The 23,586-nt window shown below is 41.6% G+C and overlaps 1 protein-coding gene across 1 annotated transcript in view; it reads left to right on the forward strand.

Moving 5' to 3' along the window:
• The window catches only part of MBLAC2 (metallo-beta-lactamase domain containing 2), a 643,282-nt gene that overhangs the window by 553,562 nt on the left and 66,134 nt on the right, over positions 1–23,586 (forward strand). The window lies entirely within an intron of this gene.

Below are 23,586 nucleotides of genomic sequence, written 5' to 3' on the forward strand. Positions count from 1 at the left end.
AGCAGTCACTTAAAAATAACTTCAAATTATATGTAATCCTTTTCGCTTTGCTACATTTCAAGAGCAAAATGTATAGCAGCTCTACAATTAAAGTGCCATTTCTTCTCTATCGCATTAAGGGATACTATGGATCTTCAATTGCCACTGAAATGTCTCTGTAAACTATGCAATCTTTTTGCACAAAAAGATAATTACGAAAGAAAGAGCGCTCATTTGACCGTAGCCAATAAATAATTTATGAGCAGGATGTTTGAAATTATGCAAATATTCAAAATACTTTTCTTAATGCCATTTCAACTGAGTGAGTGCCATGCAAGAAGAAAGTGCGCTGTGGATTAATAGATTCCACTTCCTTTTTCCTTTTTCAGATGTTTGCATTTCGACAGTGGACTTTTTCTTTTGCCACCTCCTGCTATCTTTAGTATCATGGCTCAGAACACAATCGCTCCCTATACTTACGAAGTTCAGAGATGAGTGTGGGTTCCTTTGTAGCCAAAACAGAGCCATCCATGCATGAGAGAAAAGTAACAGCCAGCTTGGGGCAAACTCAAAGCTTGCAGAAGTGCAAACTTTTTAAAAAAAAACTAAGAGGGGGAAGAAGTCCAAAAACAATCCACTGCCCAGTAGCCACCAAGGAAATAAGAAGGCATCTTTGTCAATTCTGCTCTGTATGCATTGCATGCAGCACTGTTTCCAATCTGCTACAGTTCATCTTCCACTAAAAACTGCATTATTCGTCTCCCTGTCCATCGTGATGAAATCACATAGCTTACATCATTCATTGTTTAAATTACATATATTGTAAAAGTTGCATTGTCATTACATTATTCAATCCCATGCAAAGGAAATGTAGTGCAAATTAGCAAGGGGAAATGTAATTGATTACATATCATTTGCAGACAGTGAACACCAATCATATTCAAGCGGTTGGTTTCCATTCAGGACACAGGACACACAGGAGAACATCAGCAATGTCCACTCCCATTTCTGTTCTCCTTGGAGCCATGCGGTGTAGACTTATAGTTGCTGGAGGAGAGGAGAGCAGAAAATCAAGTGGAGATGGAATATCCTGAAGTAAGGCATACCACAACATTTTAACAATTTTAAAATACGTTTTTATTGCATGTTAAATAGCATGTTTATTATTGAAGAGTTTGCAACCCTGAGCTCCTTTGGCAGAAAGGGTGGGGTATAAATTTAATTAATAAATACACAATCCCTGGCATCTCCAGTTCAAAGGGGTCTTGGGCAAAAGTCCCAAGAAACTCATTTTCCTGAAGTGTTGGGAAAGCCTCTGAGTCAGAGCAGATAGGACTGGGCTAGATGGATCTGTCTCAGCATAATAAAATAGTATCAGATGTTCATATTTCATCTCAGAATCATTGATAAAGGTTTGTGTGGGAGAGAGTTTTGAGCACCTATTCAGTTGGTCACCCTGCTGCTAAGACAATATTCTTTGTTTGACTGACTGGCCTAACGGGATGCCAGGGTGTTTGCATGTGCTTTCGATGTTGATGCTTGCCGCCAAGTGCAACTGGTGTGCTCAAAGAGGAAGCCAATGAAAGCAGGAACTTCCTGTAAGGAGTCCCAGCTGAGGTCCAGCCCAGTTCAGGTCCCAGAGATTTGTACAGCCTTATTGTAGCAACTTTCTTTTTTTAAAAAAAGCAGGGGCCATATTTTGAATTGAGCATGAGCTGAAGGACCAGCAACATCATCCCTTCCCACTGAGTCAAGTCTGGAGATGTAGTCAAAGAGGGGTTTTTTTTAATCCTACACACACACACACACACCATGAACAGCAACAGCTGCTCTGGAAGAGTTCTCTTCTTAAGCACCTCAGCTGCTGACTCCCATGCAGGAGCCAAGATACAGGCAAAATTGGGAATGAGCAGCTGAGATACACAATGGAAAGGCAAAGCTTGACAAAAAGACTGTTGCTGATCACATTGCAAGGGAAAGAGGATTAAGGAGCCCTTTGCCTGCCATGAATGACTTGAGGGGAATCATAAAGGCCAAAACCTCTGTAGCCGCACGTGCTGGAGAAGATTGATGAGCCCCTTTACCTGCAATTGCCCTTAAAACTCAAGTAGCATTGTCTGTCCCATATTTTATGGCTGCAAAAAGGAAGAGGCACTTTGGAGACAGACGTTCATTCCATCCCAACAATAGACAGTAATTATGACGTAGCATCATTCCCCTGGAAGTATTTGGGCAGGGGGATGTGCCCAGAAGCTGGTGCTACTTGTCCTGGGGGCAAAAAGTTTTTAAAAGAAAGAAGTACAGAGGGGATATACCTAGCCTACCTGGTACAGTGGTACCTCGGGTTAAGAACTTAATTCATTCTGGATGTCCGTTCTTAACCTGAAACTGTTCTTAACCTGAGGTACCACTTTAGCTAATGGGGCCTCCCGCTGCCACTGCGCCGCCACAGCATGATTTCTGTTCTCATCCTGAAACAAAGTTCTTAACCCAAGGTACTATTTCTGGGTTAGCAGAGTCTGTAACCTGAAGCGTATGTAACCAGAGGTACCACTGTATTTCAAAGGTAAGTTCCCACCTGGAACTTAGACAAACCTTTGTCTCGGTCCAGTATACCTGAAGGAGCGTCTCCACCCCCATCGTTCTACCCGGACACTGAGGTCCAGCACCAAGGGCCTTCTGGCGGTTCCCTCACTGCGAGAAGCCAAGTTACAGGGAACCAGGCAGAGGGCCTTTTCGGTAGTGGCGCCCTCCTTGTGGAATGCCCTCCCACCAGATGTCAAAGAGAACAACAACTACCAGACTTTTAGAAGACATCTGAAGGCAGCCCTGTTCAGGGATGCTTTTAATGTTTGATGTATCATAGTATTTTAATATTCTTTTGGAAGCCGCCCAGAGTGGCTGGGGAGGCCCAGCCAGATGGGCGGGGTATAAATAATAAATTATTATTATATTATTATTATTATTTGCCAGCTAAAGGAAGGCTAAAGCTATCTTCACCCCGTTTTTGAAACTGTTGGAAAAGATGTCAACAAAAGGTTTGGCCCAGCACTAGATTTTTGCCCTTCCACTTACTGGCTCTCTGATGCTTGAGGGCTTTTTGTCTTCCTTGGATCTCCCCTTGCCTTGAATGGTGAGAAGGTTTAGAAGTATTCTAAGTATTAAGATATCCCTTGTTGTTAATGCTGCTTTTTGTTAATGCTGCTTGGGGTGTTCTGATATGTTCCTCCTCCCCCGTGGAAGAGGGTGTTTTATAGATTGTGTATTGATTGGATTGTTTAAATTATGATACTCGTTGTTGTTTAATGTATTTACATTCTGCCTTTCCCCACACTGGGATTCAAGGCAGCTTCCAACATTTTAAAAACTTTCATTATAAAATTAAAAATAATAAAAGCAATTAGTTAAAAACAATAGTTAAAATACATTAAAACACATTTTACAATTTTGTATGTTTCTAGACTTGATCGTAAATTGCCTTCAACAAATGCAATATCCTCCAGATGTCATGGACAAGCCATTGGCCATCTTGACTGGGGCCGTTGAATGCTGGAGTCCAACATATTTGAAGGACACCAAGTTGGAGACCCCTGGTCTAAAGGTTGTCCTGTGTTCAGCTGCTGGCAATTTTAAAACAAATAAATAAACAACCTCCTGTTTTTAAAAGTCCAGGGGGAAACAAGCATGATTACTGAACCAGCCATTCCTGCTTTAGAACACTTCATAGAGAAGGGACAGCAGTGGAAGGATAAATGTGAACCTGACATTTGAGCTTCTGAGTTGTGATATGTCAGGAATGTCCCTTCCCAGAGCGACAGCGGGGACTTCGAAGAGGAGGGGTGGCAGGCTGGGGAAAACAGAGGCTTGCTTCCTTCCCATACTGAGAGTGATGCAAGCCCCTCCTGTCCTGGAGTGCTGGCTGTGAATTCCCAAGTTAGCGTAGGTCAAACAGAGGCAGGTTCAGAGGAGCTGCAGCCTTTAGAGATGGCTCCAGAGGGGGATGGGCAAACTGCCCCTAAGTTCCCACGGACATGACAAAGCAGTAGGGTCCAGGCTTGGCGTCAGTCCAACAGTAGGAGGGGAGGCCGATGGAGGATATCCTGTTGGCGGAGGACCCGCCCTTCAGTGAGCTCAACGTCGTCTTCGGCAGATGATTGAGCTGTGAGCTAGGACTGAAACCACTGTGTAAATACTAATAAATCTAACTGCAATTAAACTGCCAGCTTGCTGTGTTCTTGGTGTGAGAGGGACATCTGTAATCCTGATATGATATCCTTTCGTACCAAAGAGTCGTGAAGGGATCTGGCTGAAAGAAAGGAAACCTCATTTGTTGCCGTTCTTCTGAAGGTAGACCTTAATGCCAACTGCGGGCATGTGGAGCGATGGTTGCAGCCATGCATTGCAGGCATCTACAACTGTGCACAACTGCTTTAAAGTGGCCACAGAAGGAGCTTTTCAATCTCTAAATGAAAAGCAAATGCACTCTTCAAAATGTGCTTCTTGGCCTTATGCTCAAACAAATGAATATTCTTCATGGAATCATCAAAATCTGTTCCTCATATTCAAACTGGGGTGAACCAGCGACGTAAGCATCTGTTTTACAAGTGGGGCTTTAAAATGCACACACACACACACACACACACACACACACACACACCATAAACATATTAGGGAATCGGTCAGGTTTCCATAAGTCTTGGGTGATATTTTCAACATGCAGGATCAATCAACTCTAACCGGTATCCAAGAAACAACAGGAAGACAGTGGTGTAGAAAGACTGCATTCTTTGCTGTAATTTCAGTGGTAAATCTTTCTAAGGGATACCATTCTACAAATAATCCAAAAAAAAAACCATTCTGTAAATGTTTACAGAGTTTAGTGGGACTTGCTCCTGCTGAATCCCAATGCAGTTAGAATTTTCTTATCTCTGAATACAACTAACATGAGTGAAATACTCAATTTTGAGTCATCCTTCAAATGTGTAAGCTGAAACATAGTTGCTGTCAGTGGTAGATCGAGGCCTTTAATCCTTGAGGTAGTAATACACTTCCATTATGTTTAGCATCCACTGATAGCCATATCTTCCATAAATTTGTCTGGTTTCCTTTTAAAGCCATCTAAGTTGGTGGAGAACCTTTGGTCCTCCAGTTATTAAGGGCAATACCATTGGCAGTATTGGCAGCAAGAGCAGCAGATATGGTCTATACTTATGTTTTATGTTCTTGCTAAATATGCCGTTTTAAACGTGCATTTTATATTTGACTTCTTTTAGTAATGTTTTTATGTTAAAATGCTTTAAGGTTTTTTTTGTTAACTTTGTTGCATTAATATGTATTATGTAGTTGACCTGCTTTGCAATGTTTTATTTTGAAATCTTTAAGAAAATATTTTAGTTTCCTGTCAATGTTGCTGCTTTTGACTTTCTGCTGTAATGTTTTATTCTCAATAGCTTTATTTGAAGTTTTACTGTAGGTTGTAAACTGCTTTGAGATTTTTTTCCTTAAAAATATAAAGCAGCATAGAAATGAAATGAATAATAATAATAATAATAATTGTTGAACTATGTGCTGTGTAGCAAAGTACCGGTACTTCCTTTTCTCTATCCTGAACCTCCTATTATTTAGCTTCATTTGATGTCCTCAGGTTCCAGTACTATGAGAGAGGAAGAAAAATATCCATTTTGTGCACAATTTTATAAAATCTCTGTCACGTCCCAGACATTGCAACTTTTCTGAATTGTATAGCCTCCAAAATACTCAAGCTAAACAGCCCTTTGATCATTTCAGCTGCCCTTTTCTGCACCATTCCAAGCTCCACAATACTCGTTTTTGAGATACAAACTGCAGTTCCATGCAAAGGAGCAAAATTGGAACTGCTTTCCTCCTCCCTCAGTTCTGCTGCTCTGTTAACTCTAGTTTAAGACACCTTTTGCGGGAGCATGTCTTGGGGATCACGTGGATGGCAGTTTCCCACAGGGTCCCCAAATACACTTGTCAATCAATTCCTGGGTTAATATATTCATCCCTAGCATGAAATTCACTAGTGGAGGATTTATATCCAATGCAGATATTAGATTTAGCAACTCCCCCAGATGGTGTAATTTGCTCTGTTAAAAAAACTGCACATTAAGAGGAAAGTCATATGTGACGTCACCTCTATGCTGGCCTTCATTTTTTTCTTTTCTTTTAAAGTTAGGTTATATATTTGACTTCTTGCCAAAAAAATCTGTTTTAATTAATTGATATTCTCTCTCTCTCTCTCTCTCTCTCTCTCTCTCTCTCTCTCTCTCCAACCTGGTAGTTTAGTTTGGCTTATTGTATTTATGAATCACTTCCCACTACAGAACGTCCCAAAGTACCGTAATTTACAAAAAAACAATAAAACAGAATGGTACAGTAAATATATTACAAATACTATCAGAAAAAAGATATATCCAATCATTGCAGCTTCCAAATGCTCGGGAGGGGGGGAGGCAATAACTAAGCTGGCACCAGATGTTGAAGGGGTCCTTGGAGAGGGCATTCCATGCTCCAAGCAACTGAGCCATTTGACCACCAAAATCTGGGTCATTCATAGAATTCATAGAATTATAGAGCTGGGTGGGATGTAACCTCCTCCAATGCAGGAATATGTAGTTGTCCCATACAGGGATCGAAGCTGCAAACTTGGCGTTATCATCATAGAGGGGAAGCTACTAAAGAAAATACCCATTCTCTTCCTGCCATCCTCCAGACCACTGCCAGAGGCAGGGAAAGGCCTCAGATGTCCATCTCAGGGCCTGTATATGTGGTGGAAAGCAGCTATTTGGGGGTCCTGAGCCCAATGATAACATAGAGAAAGCAAGGAGCATTCAGGGAAGTCAAGAAGAAAGAGAGAGGAATATATCTCAAAGGTGCCAAAATAATGGAAGCTTTTGTTGTAAATATGCCCAGTATCCTGCATGACCAATCTGGCAGCAAAGGAAAGGCCTAGTATCAAAATTGGCAGGCTTCTGTAAGCTGCAGTGATCTGTAACAGCAAAGGCAGATGCAAAGGGAAATGAGGATAATCTACCGTTGTGGTGAAAAGGTTGCTTTAATTGTTTTAATGTTCCGATTGGAGCAGAAAACTGTGCAAAAATATCAAAATCCAATAGTAAGCAAATATGGCTAGAAGACACAGCCATGGCCATATAACACCATGTTAATTTTACAGGGGGAAAGTGAAAACTGTTTAGACACTGAATTGCTACAAGTTCCAGGATAATAAAATGGTCTTCTGAAGCTCTGACTAGCATATTTTGGCCAGGAGCCCCAGAAAATACCACAAACAAAATATTTGTATAGCTTATAAAATTCTCAAGTTGAATATTAAAAGCATCTGTTTTCGAGGAATGTGGCGTAATTAGAAAGCACTTGAAGTGCACAAGAAGGCTGGGATAAGAAACAAAGCAAAACCGAAAACCTGTCCTTCAAACTAACCATCTAATGATTTCTGAACAGTAGTATTAGAGTGGGAAGAAGAGAATTTCATCCAGAGTGACTCTCTCTCCATCACAAACCACATTGGTGGAGCCAAAACTAGTCATGATATCATCATCACTATTTTAGATACATATGTGGAAGTGAGAAGATTCTGTGCCTCTCTGCCTATGTGTTTGATGCTCCCAATGCTCTATTTATTTTCCAAAAAAATGCCAAGGCACTTGAGGCAAAATATCCAAATGATCCCCCCCCCCCGAAATTAAATCAAGAAGAAAGTAAACAAATAACCGACAGTCTGCTGCTCTTTAATGGCACCCAGTTCACAACAGGCCCTGCCCTGTGAGATGAACAGCAGACATCCATGTAGAATATTTCATTTATAATAATAATAAAAACAATGTTATTATTTATACCCTGACCATCTGGATGGGTTGCCCCAGACACTCTCATCTGAACTGTAGTGGACCCAGAGGCACTTACCTGATCTTCAAGGGTGGGTAACATCCAGCCTGTGGGCCAAATTTGGCCCGGGGTGGGTCCCAGTTTGGCCCACAAGGCTGTTTTTCCCACATCACGCTCACCTGTCCCTATATGTAGTCTCAGATGTATGGTAGGTAGAAATGCAGCTGAACGAACTGTGCAACTGAGTCCCCCATGGGCAGCTCCATCACACGGCTAGTACTGGTGGGTTGTCCAACCCTCTTGTCAAATTTTCCCCATGGGGTAGGGACAGATTGTGATCTGGCCCTCTGGTCCAAAAAGGTATCAGAGGTTGTGGGAGGTCATAGGAGCCAACTCCTAGGGGCTGAGATCCTTTTGCCCCCCCAAAAAATTTTTTTGAGGGGCCGGGGGGCCCCAAAGTTGATGGACATTGGCATTCAAATGGGGGGTGTGCACTGCATCTTGTGATTGATTATGCAGGGCAGGGCTTACCTGGCCCCGCTCCTCTCTGTGGTAGGCTTCCATCCCAGCAAAACTAGCAATGTTCCTTTCCCTCACAGAAACCACACTGAAAATGCTGACATCCTGTGCACTTGAAGCACCCACGATCGTTTCACACAATTATACCAGCTCAGCTCCATGATGTCAAGAAGCTGCAGTGACACAAAACAATGCAAGTGATACAATCCAAACTCATGGGTGGTCAGTGCAATGTTAACTGCAGGGCAGCAAGGCAGCAGTGGCCAGTGAGTCCCAAGTTAGAGCATGAACAGATAATTGGATAAGAGCTTGGTGACTGGAGAGGGGTGGCTTTCCTATTCTCTGCCACTGCTGCTTTTGCTCAAACCAGGAGGCATTTTCTACAGTGGTACGTCAGGTTACATACGCTTCAGGTTACAGACTCTGCTAACCCAGAAATAGTGCTTCAGGTTAAGAACTTTGCTTCAGGATGAGAACAGAAATCGTGCTCCAGCGGCGCGGCGGCAGCAGGAGGCCCCATTAGCTAAAGTGGTGCTTCAGGTTAAGAACAGTTTCAGGTTACGTACGGACCTCCGGAACAAATTAAGTACTTAACCTGAGGTACCACTGTATATGCATCCCTTTCCCCAGCCATAGCACCTCCAGCAAGAGGAACGGATGGGGCAGGGGGGAGGTGTTTCCTTTCCTCTCCGTTGTGTATACTTACACTGTGGGCTGCTGAACTCCAGCAGCACCACTGAGGAAGTGGAGCGGAGAAGCGTGATGTTTATTGTTGGTGTTTTGCAAAACAGCAGAGAAGAGAGCACCCCTTTTTCAAGTGGTTTTGGTGTGAAGCAGAGTGACTATGGGCTTGGCTTTGTACAGTTTGAGGTAAGATGGGGAAGAACATGAATGGCATGTTCACCCAAGGCACTTTTAAAGGTCATGAGTTTTGGGACTGATGTGAGAAAGAGAAGAGAGTGCCAGAGGCTAAGGGTGAATTCACACAGACATGCCTTGCAGAATCTGAGACTTCTGAGGGCCTTGGGTGATGGTCTCAAATAAATCATGTAGCAACACTCATGGAGTAGAGTGGGGTGCAATATTGCCTCTTTCTTCCTGCACACTGTTATTTATGTATCATTACATTTATAGTCCACTTTTCCTCCAAAGAGCTCAATACGATATACATCATTCTTCTTTCCCTCCCCATTTTATCCTCACAATAACCATGTGAAGTAAATGAGGCAATACATGAATGACAGTTTTCTTCAAATGTTTACCTGCTAACAGTTCCACTTCATGCATTTGCCACAGGCAATAATAATAAGATGTACTTTTTCAATATAAAATGTGATCCTCCAGCACTTTAAGGCCAGTTTCCCCTCTCTCTTTCACATAATGGTGCTATAGCAAAACAAATAAAAAGCCCTGGTCAGTTGAACTGCTTTATCCCTCACAATGCCACCATCTTGCTGCTATGACATGTACTGGTGCCACTATTATGGAGAGAGCTTCTGTGGTGGCATTAAATCAAAGTATTCAAAGTCCATCCACATGATGATGGAGGTACTTGAACAGGTTCGAAATCCATTTTGCTAGAAGTGGAAACATTTCTTCACCTTAATAAATTCTGCCAACACCATGTTTGAGTTCACCCCCGTCTCTCCTCTGATGGAACAAGAAACAAAAGATGAACGGCATTATGTGGAAGAATTGCTCAGAATGAAGTAAAGCATTGTAAATCCCATTGTGTGTGTCCTTTCATTCAATATGTACTTTCCCCTGCTCGTCCTGCCTTTCTTAAGGCATGCTAGAATACAGTCTGAATCCCTGACTGCTTTAACAAGAGCAAAACCTAACTTGTATGAACAGAGGACTATTGTTTTTCTTCCTCTCCTTTTATTTTTTAACAAAGTGGTAAGCGCGATCGTGAACAAATCAAAGCCTAATAGGCCTTATACGTACACGCTCTGAACAATAACGTTGTACATTTGTGCCTTAGCTACTACTGCTGTTTTGACACTATCCCTGTCCTAAGCCTAGATCAATAGAGAGTGTCATTTTTATAAATTTGAAAGGGAACTTTGAGTTTTGTCATCTTCGAAAGTCTTAAACTATTATTTTATAATACAGAGTGCCTGCAGGTGCCATTCTAAGAACTGGATCTTATTGTGGGAAGGCCTGTTCATGCACATATTAAGAGACAGTCCTTCCCCGGAGAGTTACTCTAAGCATGCAAGAAAGACAAAGAGTGGGAGAAAAGAAACAGAGAGAGGAAAAACCTCATATTAACGGAAATGCAGTTGTCAAAAATCCCCTGATAGTCCATCTATTGTTTGTCTCCCAGATCATTTTTGTCACTTGAGCACCAGCCATTAATAGGGTGAGTTTTGCCTTGGACAATAGCTTTGCCCAGACACCGAGGGCTCATTTGTACCCTATCTAGAGCAAGGGTGGGCAGAAGGAAGATTGGAAATCTACTGGTAGATATTGGGGCAGTTTGCAGTAGATGAAATGGGTTTGGGGATGAGCCACGCTGAATTCACACATCAGAAGAATGGGCGAAAGAACAGAGAGAGCACCCCAGTTTAAATTAAAAATAAATAATACCCCAAAATAAATTTAATAAACAATATCCCAAAATCCTTAGCACATGGACACAAGTTGGGATGGAGGAGAAATTTGATTCAGTTCACATTTAAAGGTGAACCCACCCAATTTGCATTTACTTCAACAATATGTTAACCGAAACACACCTATCCCTCAGGATTTGCACTTATCTGAATTTTGTAATGCTGTTCTTCAACGAAAGTATGTTTCTACAAAGGCATGCATTAGGCAAAAGTGTGCCTAGAAATAAATATATTGCTGAAAATAACATGTTAGATTAGGGAGAACTCCTTCCAAAGTATGAACAATTGTCAAACTACATCTAAAAGTGTGTTTACTAGGACAAATTCATATTGAAACGCTGATGGATTTTCATGAGGAGTCAAAAAAATCCACAAATTGCTGCTGCAGAAATGTGGAGAGCTGAATTTAAGTTTGGAAAAATGAAAAACTAGGATTACCAAAATTAAGAGATCCATCCATCCCTATTAGCAAGCATCTCTCTCTCTCTCTCTCTCTCTCACACACACACACACACACACACACACACAGAGAGAGAGAGAGAGAGAGAGAGACAGAGACAGAGACAGAGACAGAGACAGAGACAGAGACAGAGACAGAGACATGAAACAAAGTACACAGAGCAACCTATTCAGTTGGCTACAATGCTTCTAGTTTCAGCATTTCTGCACCCATGGACACTGGCAACCCCTGCCTTACTACCAGCTCTTGAAAATTAATGAAATTGTCTCAGAAAAATCAGACAATAATAATGCTGATATTGTTGGTATTTATTAAGCGCTTTTCAAAAGTGCTCAGATTACTTTGCATACTTTGTTTTAGTAATCTTTACAACAATCCCGCCTAGTGGGTCATTATTCCCATATCCATTTTAATTGATTGATTGATTGATTGATTGATTGATTAGTACAACCTATCTATAGTGACAAAGTCGTTTAGTGGTACTTCCAGGTCTGCTCTACTCCTCTGTCCCATCTTGTCAATTCCACCAATTTTAAACCAAAGGAACGGATGCCATCCACTTTGTCCAACAAATAACATTGACTAAACCCTGGTTTTGGACCTTGTTAGTCAAAGGGATGTTAGCTTCATGTTGGCATGTTTTCACATTTACTAGTGCTGCTGCTGCCGTCTGGGGCGTCTTCTGCTGCTGCTCTTTGAGATTTGTGCAGTTCAGCTGTTGCAGTCAGAATGGGAGAAGGAAAAGTATGTGAGAACCATGTTTTAGGGGAAAGGAGCAAAGGGACAAGGGGGCTGGAGGTTATGGAGTGATGATATCGGCCAAAGGGCAGCTGTAAACCTAGCAGGTCACCCTTCTGCGTAGAAAGGTAATTGTAACAGGAAAGCAGATGGTGCAGCCAAGCACATGCTGTGTGCTCCACAAAGTATTCAAAGTAAGGAAGGATGAGGGTCCCCAAACACACACACACCTTGATTCATTACCTTACACCAAATAATCATTAATAAAAGGAACAATGACAAAAACAAAAGCAGACGATTTAGGAGGAGGAAGTGAAATCTGTTGGCTCCCTTCGTCTTTCCTACAGCGGAATATTTCTGTGTTTTCTTTCTAGCTTTGGCTAACAATCATTTTGAGGCAATGCAGAAGAAAGTGGTGCCTTGAAGCCAGGGTTATCTGCTCATGCATGGATCACCAGCTGGATGAGAAGCCCACCCATCACCCTTTTGAACACTGCTCAAATCCTGCTGATTTGAGACTATTCAGGAAGGGGAGCAGAAGACTGGATTCAATCTCCCTCCCCCCCTTCTCCACTGAACAACTGTTCAGCATGGGTTCATTGGGGGTTAAAGGTCTACTGGCACAGCAATACATCTAGGGTGGGTTCTTGGGGCTGAGGCCAGAGCTCCACAGTCCAGGACCCCCCAAAGTGACTACTCAGGGAGGTGCAGATGATGGAGACAGTGGAAAACAGGTGTTTTAAAAACACTTTATAGTCAAGGGGCAGCTGGTTGGGCATGTACATGATGACAGCTGTTCATCTTATTATTTTTGCTTTAAATATATATAGTCCTTTAAAAAAAACACACAACTTATTCCCAAATAAATACTCTTAGCACAAGGACAGCAGATGCCAACTCAGTTTTATTCATGTAATTATCAACATCATCAGTTTATTATAATTATATTATACTTATTTAAACCCCACCTTTCTCCTGACAGGGACTCAAGGTGTCTTACAGATAAGAACACACAAACACACACACACACACACACTTGCATTGCAGGTGTTGGACTGTATTTACCCTCATGGTCACTTCCAACTCTACAATTCTGTGATTCTATATTTTGCATGCAATGGCCAGAAGGAAGGAAATGATAACTGAAATACCTCCCATGGTCATCTAAATGGGAGGCCTGTGTGACCATTTAAACCAGGGTCTAGAATTACTTAGCTGCAGACCTTGCCACTACCCATATGTTTTGTTGAATCAAAGTCAAAGGCTGTGTACACATTACCATTTGCTCTGGCTCCAGTGCACTCCCACTGTCGGTGTTTGAAGCTGAGTACACATGATTTTAGCCACAATATATGTCTCTATATATCCTGCAACGTCTCAAGAAACACTCCTTTTTGGTGCATTTTTCCTCAATCCACTCCCATCTGATTTGAAAACATAAACTGTGGTTAAGCTGAGGTGTGTACATTTGAGGCAGCCATTACACATGTGCAGATTGCAGTGTATGTGTAGAGTACAGCTTTACTGAAATCTGGGAAACAGGGAAATAAATCTGGCAGTGCACATTGGTTAAAGACATCATTGCTCTCTCTTTGGTGTGTACAGCAACCTAAAAATGTGACTTGGAATGCAGCAGTGGAAAGCAATCTTACTGCATCATCAGCCACTAATCCATACATAGATAAAGAGTCTTGTGGCAGATTGAAGGCTAACTAAAGCTCATTACAGTCACTACTAGAATATTGTAGAAAACTGCCACCCTCATAGCATTGGCGACTGATCCCTGCCCAGCCTGTAATATTTAGAAACACCTACAGAGCCCAACCTTCAAGTTGAGAGTCTCCATGCCCACTCAGCTGTCTGCCAAAAGGGCAGAGAAGGACATGGGAACTGCAGAACCCCTTCCAGGTAGTGCTTCTAAATGGGCAAATGGGTCTCCGTCACCACAGAGAGGTCATTTGTGGTGGGATTTTTGTGGCAAGTGGAACAAAGGTTCCAGCCGTCACTTGTTGGAGCATGGGGTATTCTCTTACTTTTTGTTTCAATTTTCAAATTTTATTCGGTTTAGAGGTCTTAGACAAAAATTGACAGTGAAATATATGAAAAAGCACTGGGTTTTTTTGCTGGGTGTCAAGGAAAAGCTCCCCACAACCCAAGTTTGCCATTCTGTAGAGAAGTCCCACAGGCTGCCCTAAATTCTGAATTGCGGCTCAGCTTGTGGTCTGTGCTTGAGAAGCACACTGCATAGTTTGAAGTCAGGTAAGAGGCATTTTTAGACATTTCAGTAAGTGTCTTGGAGTCAATTGAATGCACCAAATTTCAGATTTCCATCTGCTGGGGGAAGTGCTGTAACCATTTTGATGGCCCTGTCAGTGTGTGAGTCATTCAGAAACGCTAGAGCATCACCATATATATGACAGTCACATTTTCCCCCTCCCAAAGGGCAAAAACATGGAGGCACATGACCCTTGTGGGCCCCCCCAAAATAATGGCAACATGTTTTTACAAAAGAATATGTTTTTTGGTAGGCCTCTGCACTGAATGTAGTCTGCTGGGCTTCTTTGTAATTTGATCCTGCAAATAAAAAAATGTGGGAAAGGGGGGATGTTGTTTGCTATCTCCTTGACCTGTTTCCTGCAGTGTCGATCTGATGAGAAAAAGGCAGCATCTTGCAGACAAAGAGAAAGGTGGTTTGGGATAATATAAGAGATAGATTAACCCTATGTGCTTATCACGTTAAGTGTCAATAACAAAATGTGACTGGGCCCCTGCATTGTTTCCTTGGAAATTTCTACTCTCCCACCTGTCATACCTCAAGATAACTATCCATCATGGAGTCAAAGTGGCAAGCAACTGTGTGGTCCTTTGATAAGGAACAGTGACACAATTTGTCTCTTTCTCCTCCCACAGATTTCAAGTAATGGGCTAACAGCAGGTTAAGACAGCACCAGAGTAGATTTGAAAGACTGTTCAGGCAACAAAGCAAAGCACAGCTGCAGAAACAGCCTGTAAAAACCCATTGGTTGAGACGAGCATTGGAAGTAGCATGTAAAATTAAAATTAAATCAATCATAAAAGCACTCTTCATAAAAGGAAATTATTTTCCTATATTGGAAGCCTCCTTTAACAGAGCTCTGGTAGGAGCCAAGCCACAGCCCTAGCATTTCTTTATTGTGCAGCCCCAGAGAAGAATCATTTCCAAAGGGATGAAATGAATTAGAGTTTGGAAGCGATCCTAAAAAGCATTTTCTTTAAAAACCCTGGTGTCCTTCCTACAGAGCTAGAAATGACACTTTTCTCTAAGTGACAAGGTTAACTAAGGCTGCAGCCCTGTACACACATACTAGGCTGGGGGCATTAGTCCTATTGAAGTCAAAGAAATTTACTTTGCAGTAAACTGACATAGGATCATGCTGCAATGGTCTACACTGGAAGCTGATAGGCATAATCTGTGATTGAAAATTATATGAGGTGGGACAGTCAGCATCACATTGCACTACTTATTGCTGATATCCCTGCATGCCCTGTTTTGTTTTTGTTCTTTTCCCACTGAGAGGTATGCATCGTATTAAATGGGGTAGAAGTCTCATGCTGTTCATCTCCCTGGTCATAAACCTGTTCTTATTCCATCCTTGTTGAAACCATTAAAAACACTGAATGGGTGGCATTCAGTGCTTCCATTTCACCTTGCGCAGACAGGAACCTGGTTAATTGTGTCTGCTAATTTCTCTGAACAATGTTAACCTGGCCACTCCACAAACTTCAAATGTGGCATCTCTGCAATTTCATCACAAGGTTTGCCATTGCTTTTATGAAGCAAGGTAGGTATTTTAAGTTCATCAGTGTGGGTAAGGCAGCACAAATACAATTTGTAGAATTGACATTCCTTAATGGGACAGGGGGACTAGTAATAGGCCAAACTCCCCATCCACCCCCCTCACGGTCAATTCAGAATTGGCTCAGTGAAAGCAATTTGTTTCCAATATACATTTTAAAAAACTACAGTGTTTTTTGTTTGCTTATTTGTTTGGTGAATCCACTGCATACTTGAGTTGGGCTCCTGACAGGGCCCTCCTGCCACCTTTAGCAGTGGGGAAATAATGGTGTTTGCATGCACACGTATGCATACACACACACACACACACACAGAGAGAGAGAGAGAGAGAGAGAGAGAGAGAGAGGAGTCACTGTCACACTACTGTTAAGAATAAGCCCCCACTCAAAACAGAAGTGAATTTCATTACTTCCCCTCCCTTGAAAATAAAAAGTGAAATGGCCTCATTTCAGGCACCTGAATTTTACCAACCCCTACTATTTAAGTTTGGCTAGATGTTATTTTGTCTAAGTAACAAAACCTTGCCCAGAATCCATTGTGGAGAAATGACATCATCACCATGGAACCATTCAAACTAAAATGTGCAACCTTGCCTGTGATGGACCTAAACCGAAAGCTTATATTCAACAACTTCTGGACACTGTTCTGTTAAAACCTGTTTTAGAGACAGACAGAGAGAGAAGCCTCATCAGTCACTTGAAATGGTGATTAACTTTGGAAGATAATGAATGGCAAGAATGCTCCCCCTTCCTCTTTTTAGGCCATTAATGTTGGGTTCTGAATTTCAAATCCAGAAAGACAGCCATTGTTCTCTTTTGTTAGGGAGAGACTCAGACCCTCCAAGTGTCCCTATTTTCCAAGGACAGCCCTGGATTTACAGAAACTGTCCCAGTTTCTGATTTGATCCCAGAACACCTCTCTTTTCCTCAGGACATCCCTATTTTCATTGGAGAAATTTTGGAAGGTACACTACAACTGTGGGCACCAATTTCTGGTGGGTCTTCAGTTGCGGGTTCCTGACATGAGCTTGATCCTAAGAAGCAACAAGTGGAAAGCACTGTGTATACGTTTTGACCAGGCAAAGGCAGAGAGGCCAGGCCCCTAATTGAAAGCTAGCAAGCTGCAATGGATAGAACGTTGGACTAACAGACATCCAGGTTCAAACCTTCATATAGGATGCAATTCTAACCCCATTTATCTGTTAGTAAGCCTCATGTGCCATTTTTGAATCATGAAAAGTATATTCATCTTTCTTTCTTTCTTTCTTTCTTTCTTTCTTTCTTTCTTTCTTTTTGCACTTGGGTACCTGAAAGAGAGTGCAAAAAACGCAAAGCAAGAAGTGACCCTGAGTTCTCTACAAACACCTTGTTCATTCCAGCTCTCTCCCTTGGTTTAACCTGCAGATGAACTGGCTTGTGAAGGATCTGCTGGGGAGGTGAAAGTTGAGTTTTGATGGCCTTCTGTTCTCCTCAAGTGTAATGATTCCTTACTGCAATGCCTAAGCATCCTACACATCCTATTTCCTGCAGGGCTAACTTTCTCCTGTTGCTCTCAGAATAAAAATAGCCTACTTCTTAACTGCTTTTGCTACAAGCCCATGCAGTTCCTTAGGGGAAAGTGATTCTATTAAGTATGGAATGATCCCTGCTAAGAAATGAGAGCTTGATTGGTGCCGTGTCATAGGAAACAAAAGACAAATATGATCAGATTGTCAAAGAAATGTCACTGACTCACATAAGTAGTTGTGACACCTGTGTGACAAATTACAAAGACAATGTATCATAAGCATTGTGCAGCTTAACATGCACCTAGGACCATTTCTCCTCATTCTGGCAATCTGAGCACTAATCATTTCTCCCTAGGGACTGAGTTCTACCATCACTCCAAATTTCTGAGCAAATTCTAACAGCCACACTTCTATATTTAAGCAAATGCCCCTGTCCTGTCCTTCGTCATTGTATTGCTGGTTTTCTGCAGAGTAGAGAAAGTAATGGATCTGAAAGATCACCCACATGCCATCTTTTAAAGAAGAGGTTGATAAATATACTGTAAGATTTTGATATGCATGAAGAAATGAGAGCTAATACATTTCAACTTTTTTGAATACAAGGTTGACTGGATCTCAAAGCCACATTTCTAAGCAGAAGTTCTTTCTGCTCTTTCTAGAACTTTCCCTGCAGACTGTCTGATAAAAGCTCATTTTGAAGGTTCAAAGAATAATACCTACCAAGGTGCTGTGTTAAGCAGAAATATGAAAAAGAATGTAAATATATATTGATTGTAAACACTGGAAAATCCTGGTTTCAGAGTGTTGGTCTAGGACCTGAGAGACCAGGATTCAAATCCACACTCAGTCATGAAGCTCACTGGATGACTTTGGGCCTGTCACTGTCCCTCAGTCTAACCTACCTCACAGGGTTGTTGTGAGGATAAAATGAGAACCAGGTGTGACACCTTGAGCTCTATGAAGAAAAACTGGAATAAATGTAATGATAATAATCCACTTAGCGATTTTATTGCAATCGAACAGCATATTAATTTGGGAAATAAATATATAATAGGCAGCTAGATAACATTTTTTTTCTCCCTCTCTCATCATGCTAGAACTCAGATGAATGTTGGAAGATTCAGCACAGGCGAAAAGAAAGTACTTCTTTGTGCAGTACCTGGTTCAGTTGTGGAATGTGTTCCCATAAGATGCAATGATGACCACGAACATGGATGGCTTTAAAAAAAGGATTAGACAAATTCATGGAGGATACGGCTATCAATGGCTACTAGTGACAGTGACTATGTTCTACCTCTACTGTCTGAAGCAGTGTGACTCTGAAAGCCAGTTGTGGGAAGCTGCAGGAACATGGAGTGCTGTTGCACTCAGGCCTTGCATATAGGGTTGCCAAGGGCATCTGGTTAGGGTGGCCATCTTTGGTTGGGCAAAATCAACTGCCTTTTAAATAACCAGTTGCTGCTCCTCATGGGGTGCTTTAATTACTGGTTTTCTCTGTTGTTTTGCCTCTCAATTTCTCTCTTAGCAAATTACTACTTTACAATAAAAATGAGATGAAATCAGTCTCTTCCACAGGAACCAGGAACTGACTATAAACACAGAATTAAGAAGTGTAAAACCACTGCTGTGGTGAATATGAAGCACTAGCGAATATAAGTGGGAAAGGGGAAACGACTGTTGAACAAGGTTGGGGATTTATCATTTCGTGAATGGAATTTGCTTTCAAGTAAACATTACAGAAGGACCTTCACCATGAGGCCAGGCAATGATGGATAATATACTGCATTGTGGAACTACTTTATTAATTCTGCTTCCAACTAATTGAAGAAGAGCAATGCTTCAGCTGCAATGAAGCTGCAATTGCTTCCTATCGTAGAAGCAATTCAGTAATGTGGAACATTCTCAAATATGTTCAGTGTTTTGAATGTTCAGTGTTTGCAAATAAGCTTGAATTAAGCTTTTCTTATTGCCTGCCATAACTATAGCTTTTCAACCCAATCCTATGTGTGCAGCCCAATCCTCAGAAGAAAATTCCACTGTGTTAATGGACCTTGCTCCAAATTAAATATGCTTAGGATCACAGCCTTTGTATCACTGCTATCTCTCTCTCTCTTTAGTGTGCCTTAGCACAGCTCTGGTATAAGATGTCTTCCTCCCCCCCCCCCCCAACATTTCCTGGACAAATAAAGAGGTTTCTAAAAGCAATAAAGAGTTTTTAAAAAGTGTGATTACTAGTAAACCAGTGCACAGTTAATAAAGCTTGTATTACAGAAGTAAAAGCTGTAAGAAGCCAGCCTTTCTTTCTGTCTCTTTTTCTCTTTAAACTTTATTTATAGCCTTGCAAAATACTTGCATTCATACAACCTGCTTTGCAGACTTGCCAGAAGATTAATGATATCACAGTGTTCTTGAGAACAGAAATGTGTCTACCACGGTGTTGAATAATCTCTCCTTTCACACATTAAAAGTGAGATGAAGCCCACTTTAGAAAGCAAGGACAATGTGTCACACAGAATTGGCTTATAGACATACCACAGTAGCTGTCCTGAATCACAAATTGCTTTTTTGCTTGAGGTATTCTGGAATAAAATAAAATAAATAAAAATGTAAACCTTAGGCAATATAGTTCCCGGTTCTCTGGACTGTGAGTAATTAGGAATAGTGACTTTTAAGGGGTCTAGATATTGTTTGTTGTTATTTAAATCAGTAAGTGTGCATCCTAATAAAGAGGTGCAAACACTTCAGTTATAGGTCTCCACAGAATTCATAAGCTGCAATTCACCTTATTTACCAGGGACAAGGCCTGCTTTCTAGCACTGTTCCTAGAAAATTACAGTTCAGACTTTGGTCGCTATTCTGCCTTTTGGAGTAATTTTGTGGTGGCTTCACAAACTGGTTGCTGATGTTGTTGTTCTTTGGGTTTCAGCTCCCGCCCTCTTTTCTGGGCTCTCTGGTAGTGGAAATTGGGTTCGATTCAGAGACACAAATGCCAGTACACTGCTTCCCTTCTGCACATATACACAGCCTGACACCCACAACTACAGAGAGTAAATGCTTGGCAGGTAGAGAAGAGTCTTCCTCCATGTGTAATAATTTGGGAGACAGGAGTTGAGCTGTGACCTTTGATGTGAGAGTAGGCAAGGCTGGTGTCAGCTGTAGGCAACATCAGGCATCTGCCAAGGCCCATATCTTATCAGAGGACCCACTACCAACCCCTGCCCCTCCTCCTTGCTGACACCCATTCCCCCTAAGCATGCAAGTAGTTACAAGAGAGATTAGTTAGACTAGCATCTTCCACCTGCCTTGTGGTCTGAGTAGTTATCCAGATTGGTCAAGTGAATAAAGCAACAGTAGCTGAGCCCATTCAAGAATGCCACCACCACCATCAATGCATGTTGCCTAAGAGTCCCCAAACACCTAGAGCCAGCACTCAGGATAGACAATACTAAGCTGGATAGAGCAATGGTCTGACTTGGTGTAAGGCAGTTCCATATGCTTCTGTGTCCCTCTGAAGCTGCTCTGAGCAGTCTCTCCCGGACTACAGTCTAGCCAAATCCCACCTTTGGTGTGTGAGATCTGGGTGACCTTCTTGCCCACTTACAAGAATCATCAATTCCTGGCCATCAGCCTGTTCCTTCAGAATATTGAAGTCTAGAGTATGTCACACCTTTTATGTCAGCCTCTTTGGCTCAATCTACAAACAAAATAATAAGGGGCAAGTTGTGACTGCCCACCAACTCCCATCAGAACGCAGCCTACCAATCATGTACAGTGACTTGCCAAGGACTTAATAAATTTCCCATTTTGTTGCCTGCCTGGGACTGCAAAATACAGGGTGAATGTCAAGGACTTGGCAGGCTGCCATACTTCGCTGGTGAGCTGCATTTGGCTTGGTGGCTTACAAATTGTGTAGGCTTGCAGTAAGACTTTGTCTGGGCACACAATTCTATCACCAGCTGAGGATTTGGATTCAAACCCAAATCTTTCCCATAAATAAGTAGGATGTTTTTTGATGGATGCTAACATTTGTTTAAACTTTCAAATTTGTATCTTTGGCAGAATAACTATCTGGCCTTTTCCAGGCCTGAAATAGATCTGAAACAAATGTATCTTGGGTTTTTGCCTGAGGACTTCGTGCTGTGATTGACTGCCAGAACCATAGCAGGATGGAGGAGAAGCTGGGAGATCCCAGCAGCATCTAGAACAGAAACAGTCCCTTTGGCAATTAAATTGTTTCGATTACACAATCTTACAGTTTTGCGCTGTGGCTGCTGAAGTTCACGCATTGGACTGGGCCACCCATTTGTAGCCTTCGTGGCTGCCAGTAAAAACTTGGGAAGTTTGGCACTTCAGAGTTCAAAACAAGGCACGAAACTATATGTACATTAATTCTTTACAATCTCATGATTCAGCCCAATTTCATATTTTAGATATTAGCCATGTACGTTACAGGAACCTGAACTAACAGATTCCTAACAGTGACACTTTCGACAGTATGCACAGTATTCTGAATGTTGTTCATGGCTACTTAATTTTAAAAGTCAGAGGAGCTAAGAGGCTTCTAGTCCAAAGACTAACATCAGACCCTAAGCTTGTGATGCATTTACAATTAAGTAATGATGTTCCATTAGTTATTTTGCTGTTACACATTTTACCACAGAATTGTTCTCTAAGCTGCCTCCTCATATGTGCCCTTGTGATAAATTTTATCAGTGCTCAGCTGGACAGTTTTATACTCTGCAGCTGCATAGTGGCTTTTTATCTAGGTTGGCACCCCCCAAAAAACCAGCATATCCCTGACTTAATTTATATTGTGGCATTTCTGTCAGTAGATGTAAAGTCAGCAGTTTGTGTTCCCTGAGGAAGTTTACAAGGAAGCAGGAGCTAAGCCACAGAATAAAAAGAAAGAAAAGAAGATGGGATAAAAGTAATACAAATTGTAATTAAGAAGTATTTAGCAGCTATCTACTGCTAAACAACAAATAACATGGAGTGTTTGTTTCGTTGCCAGTCTGTTTTTCAAACTCTCCATATTACACATTCATTTAATGGCATTTTGTGGCAATGCTATTCATGCGCTCGGAAGAGCGCCTGGACCATTGTTTCCATATTATTTCCCTCTGTTTTAAAGAAAAACAAATCGAGGTTAAGACTTGATACAAAAAGGGCTGCTGACACAAACAGATAACAGAAGTGCCATTCCATCTACTGAAATTTAAATCAGCTTTGCGTCTGGCTGTTTTTGATTGTATACTCCATTGTCTTGGCTTTTGCTAACTTATTGCAATTTTGTAAATTTAATGTACATTTTTGATAAAAAATGTATTTTTTAAATGCCATTACTGTGTTTATAGTGCAGTCCCGTCTACATTTGTTGAAGCACCCTGGAAGGCTGACAGGATGTGTATAAAATAAAGACCGGGTGTTCACTGCCTTCTCGCACCCTCATAATACCTGTTCCAGTATTACATTTCCAAGAGAAATAGATGAGTTAGGTATCCATTGTTATCACCTCCCTAAATTATATAGAAGACCAGTTAATCAGAGACAATGGGCTGTGCCTTTAAATACCCTCAAAGAAGGGGCCTTAGGTCAATAGCAGAGCACATGTTTTAGAAGGTCTGAGCTTCAAATCATAGCATTGCCTTTAAATACTTGGTTCAGCAACCAATGGTCTGGCTCAGTTATGAGCAAGTTTTGTAAGCATGAATTACAGCTAACATGCTAAACTATTGTGAGAACTTATGCATCATGAGCCCCATTCAGTTGCTCTCCACATATGCATAGAGAAGACCACACTGTGGATCTGGCCTTGACATCCTGCATTGGTGTCTCCTTAGTAAAAGCCAATGTATGAGTAGCTGCTCACATATAATCTTCCATATCCTCAGAACCCCTTTCTATAGACTTTGCCTATGTAGGTGTTCACAAGCCATGGTTCCATTGCTCCCTTCTCCACATGTAGATTCTGTGCATGGGAAACAACTATCCAGAGCTATCGTCTCATAACACATTACAGTGGGAAAGATAGGTAGCCGTGTTGGTCTGCCATAGTCAAAACAAAAAA

The sequence above is a fragment of the Podarcis cretensis genome (genome assembly GCF_951804945.1).
Source record: "Podarcis cretensis genome assembly, chromosome: 11".
Lineage (NCBI taxonomy): Eukaryota > Metazoa > Chordata > Lepidosauria > Squamata > Lacertidae > Podarcis > Podarcis cretensis.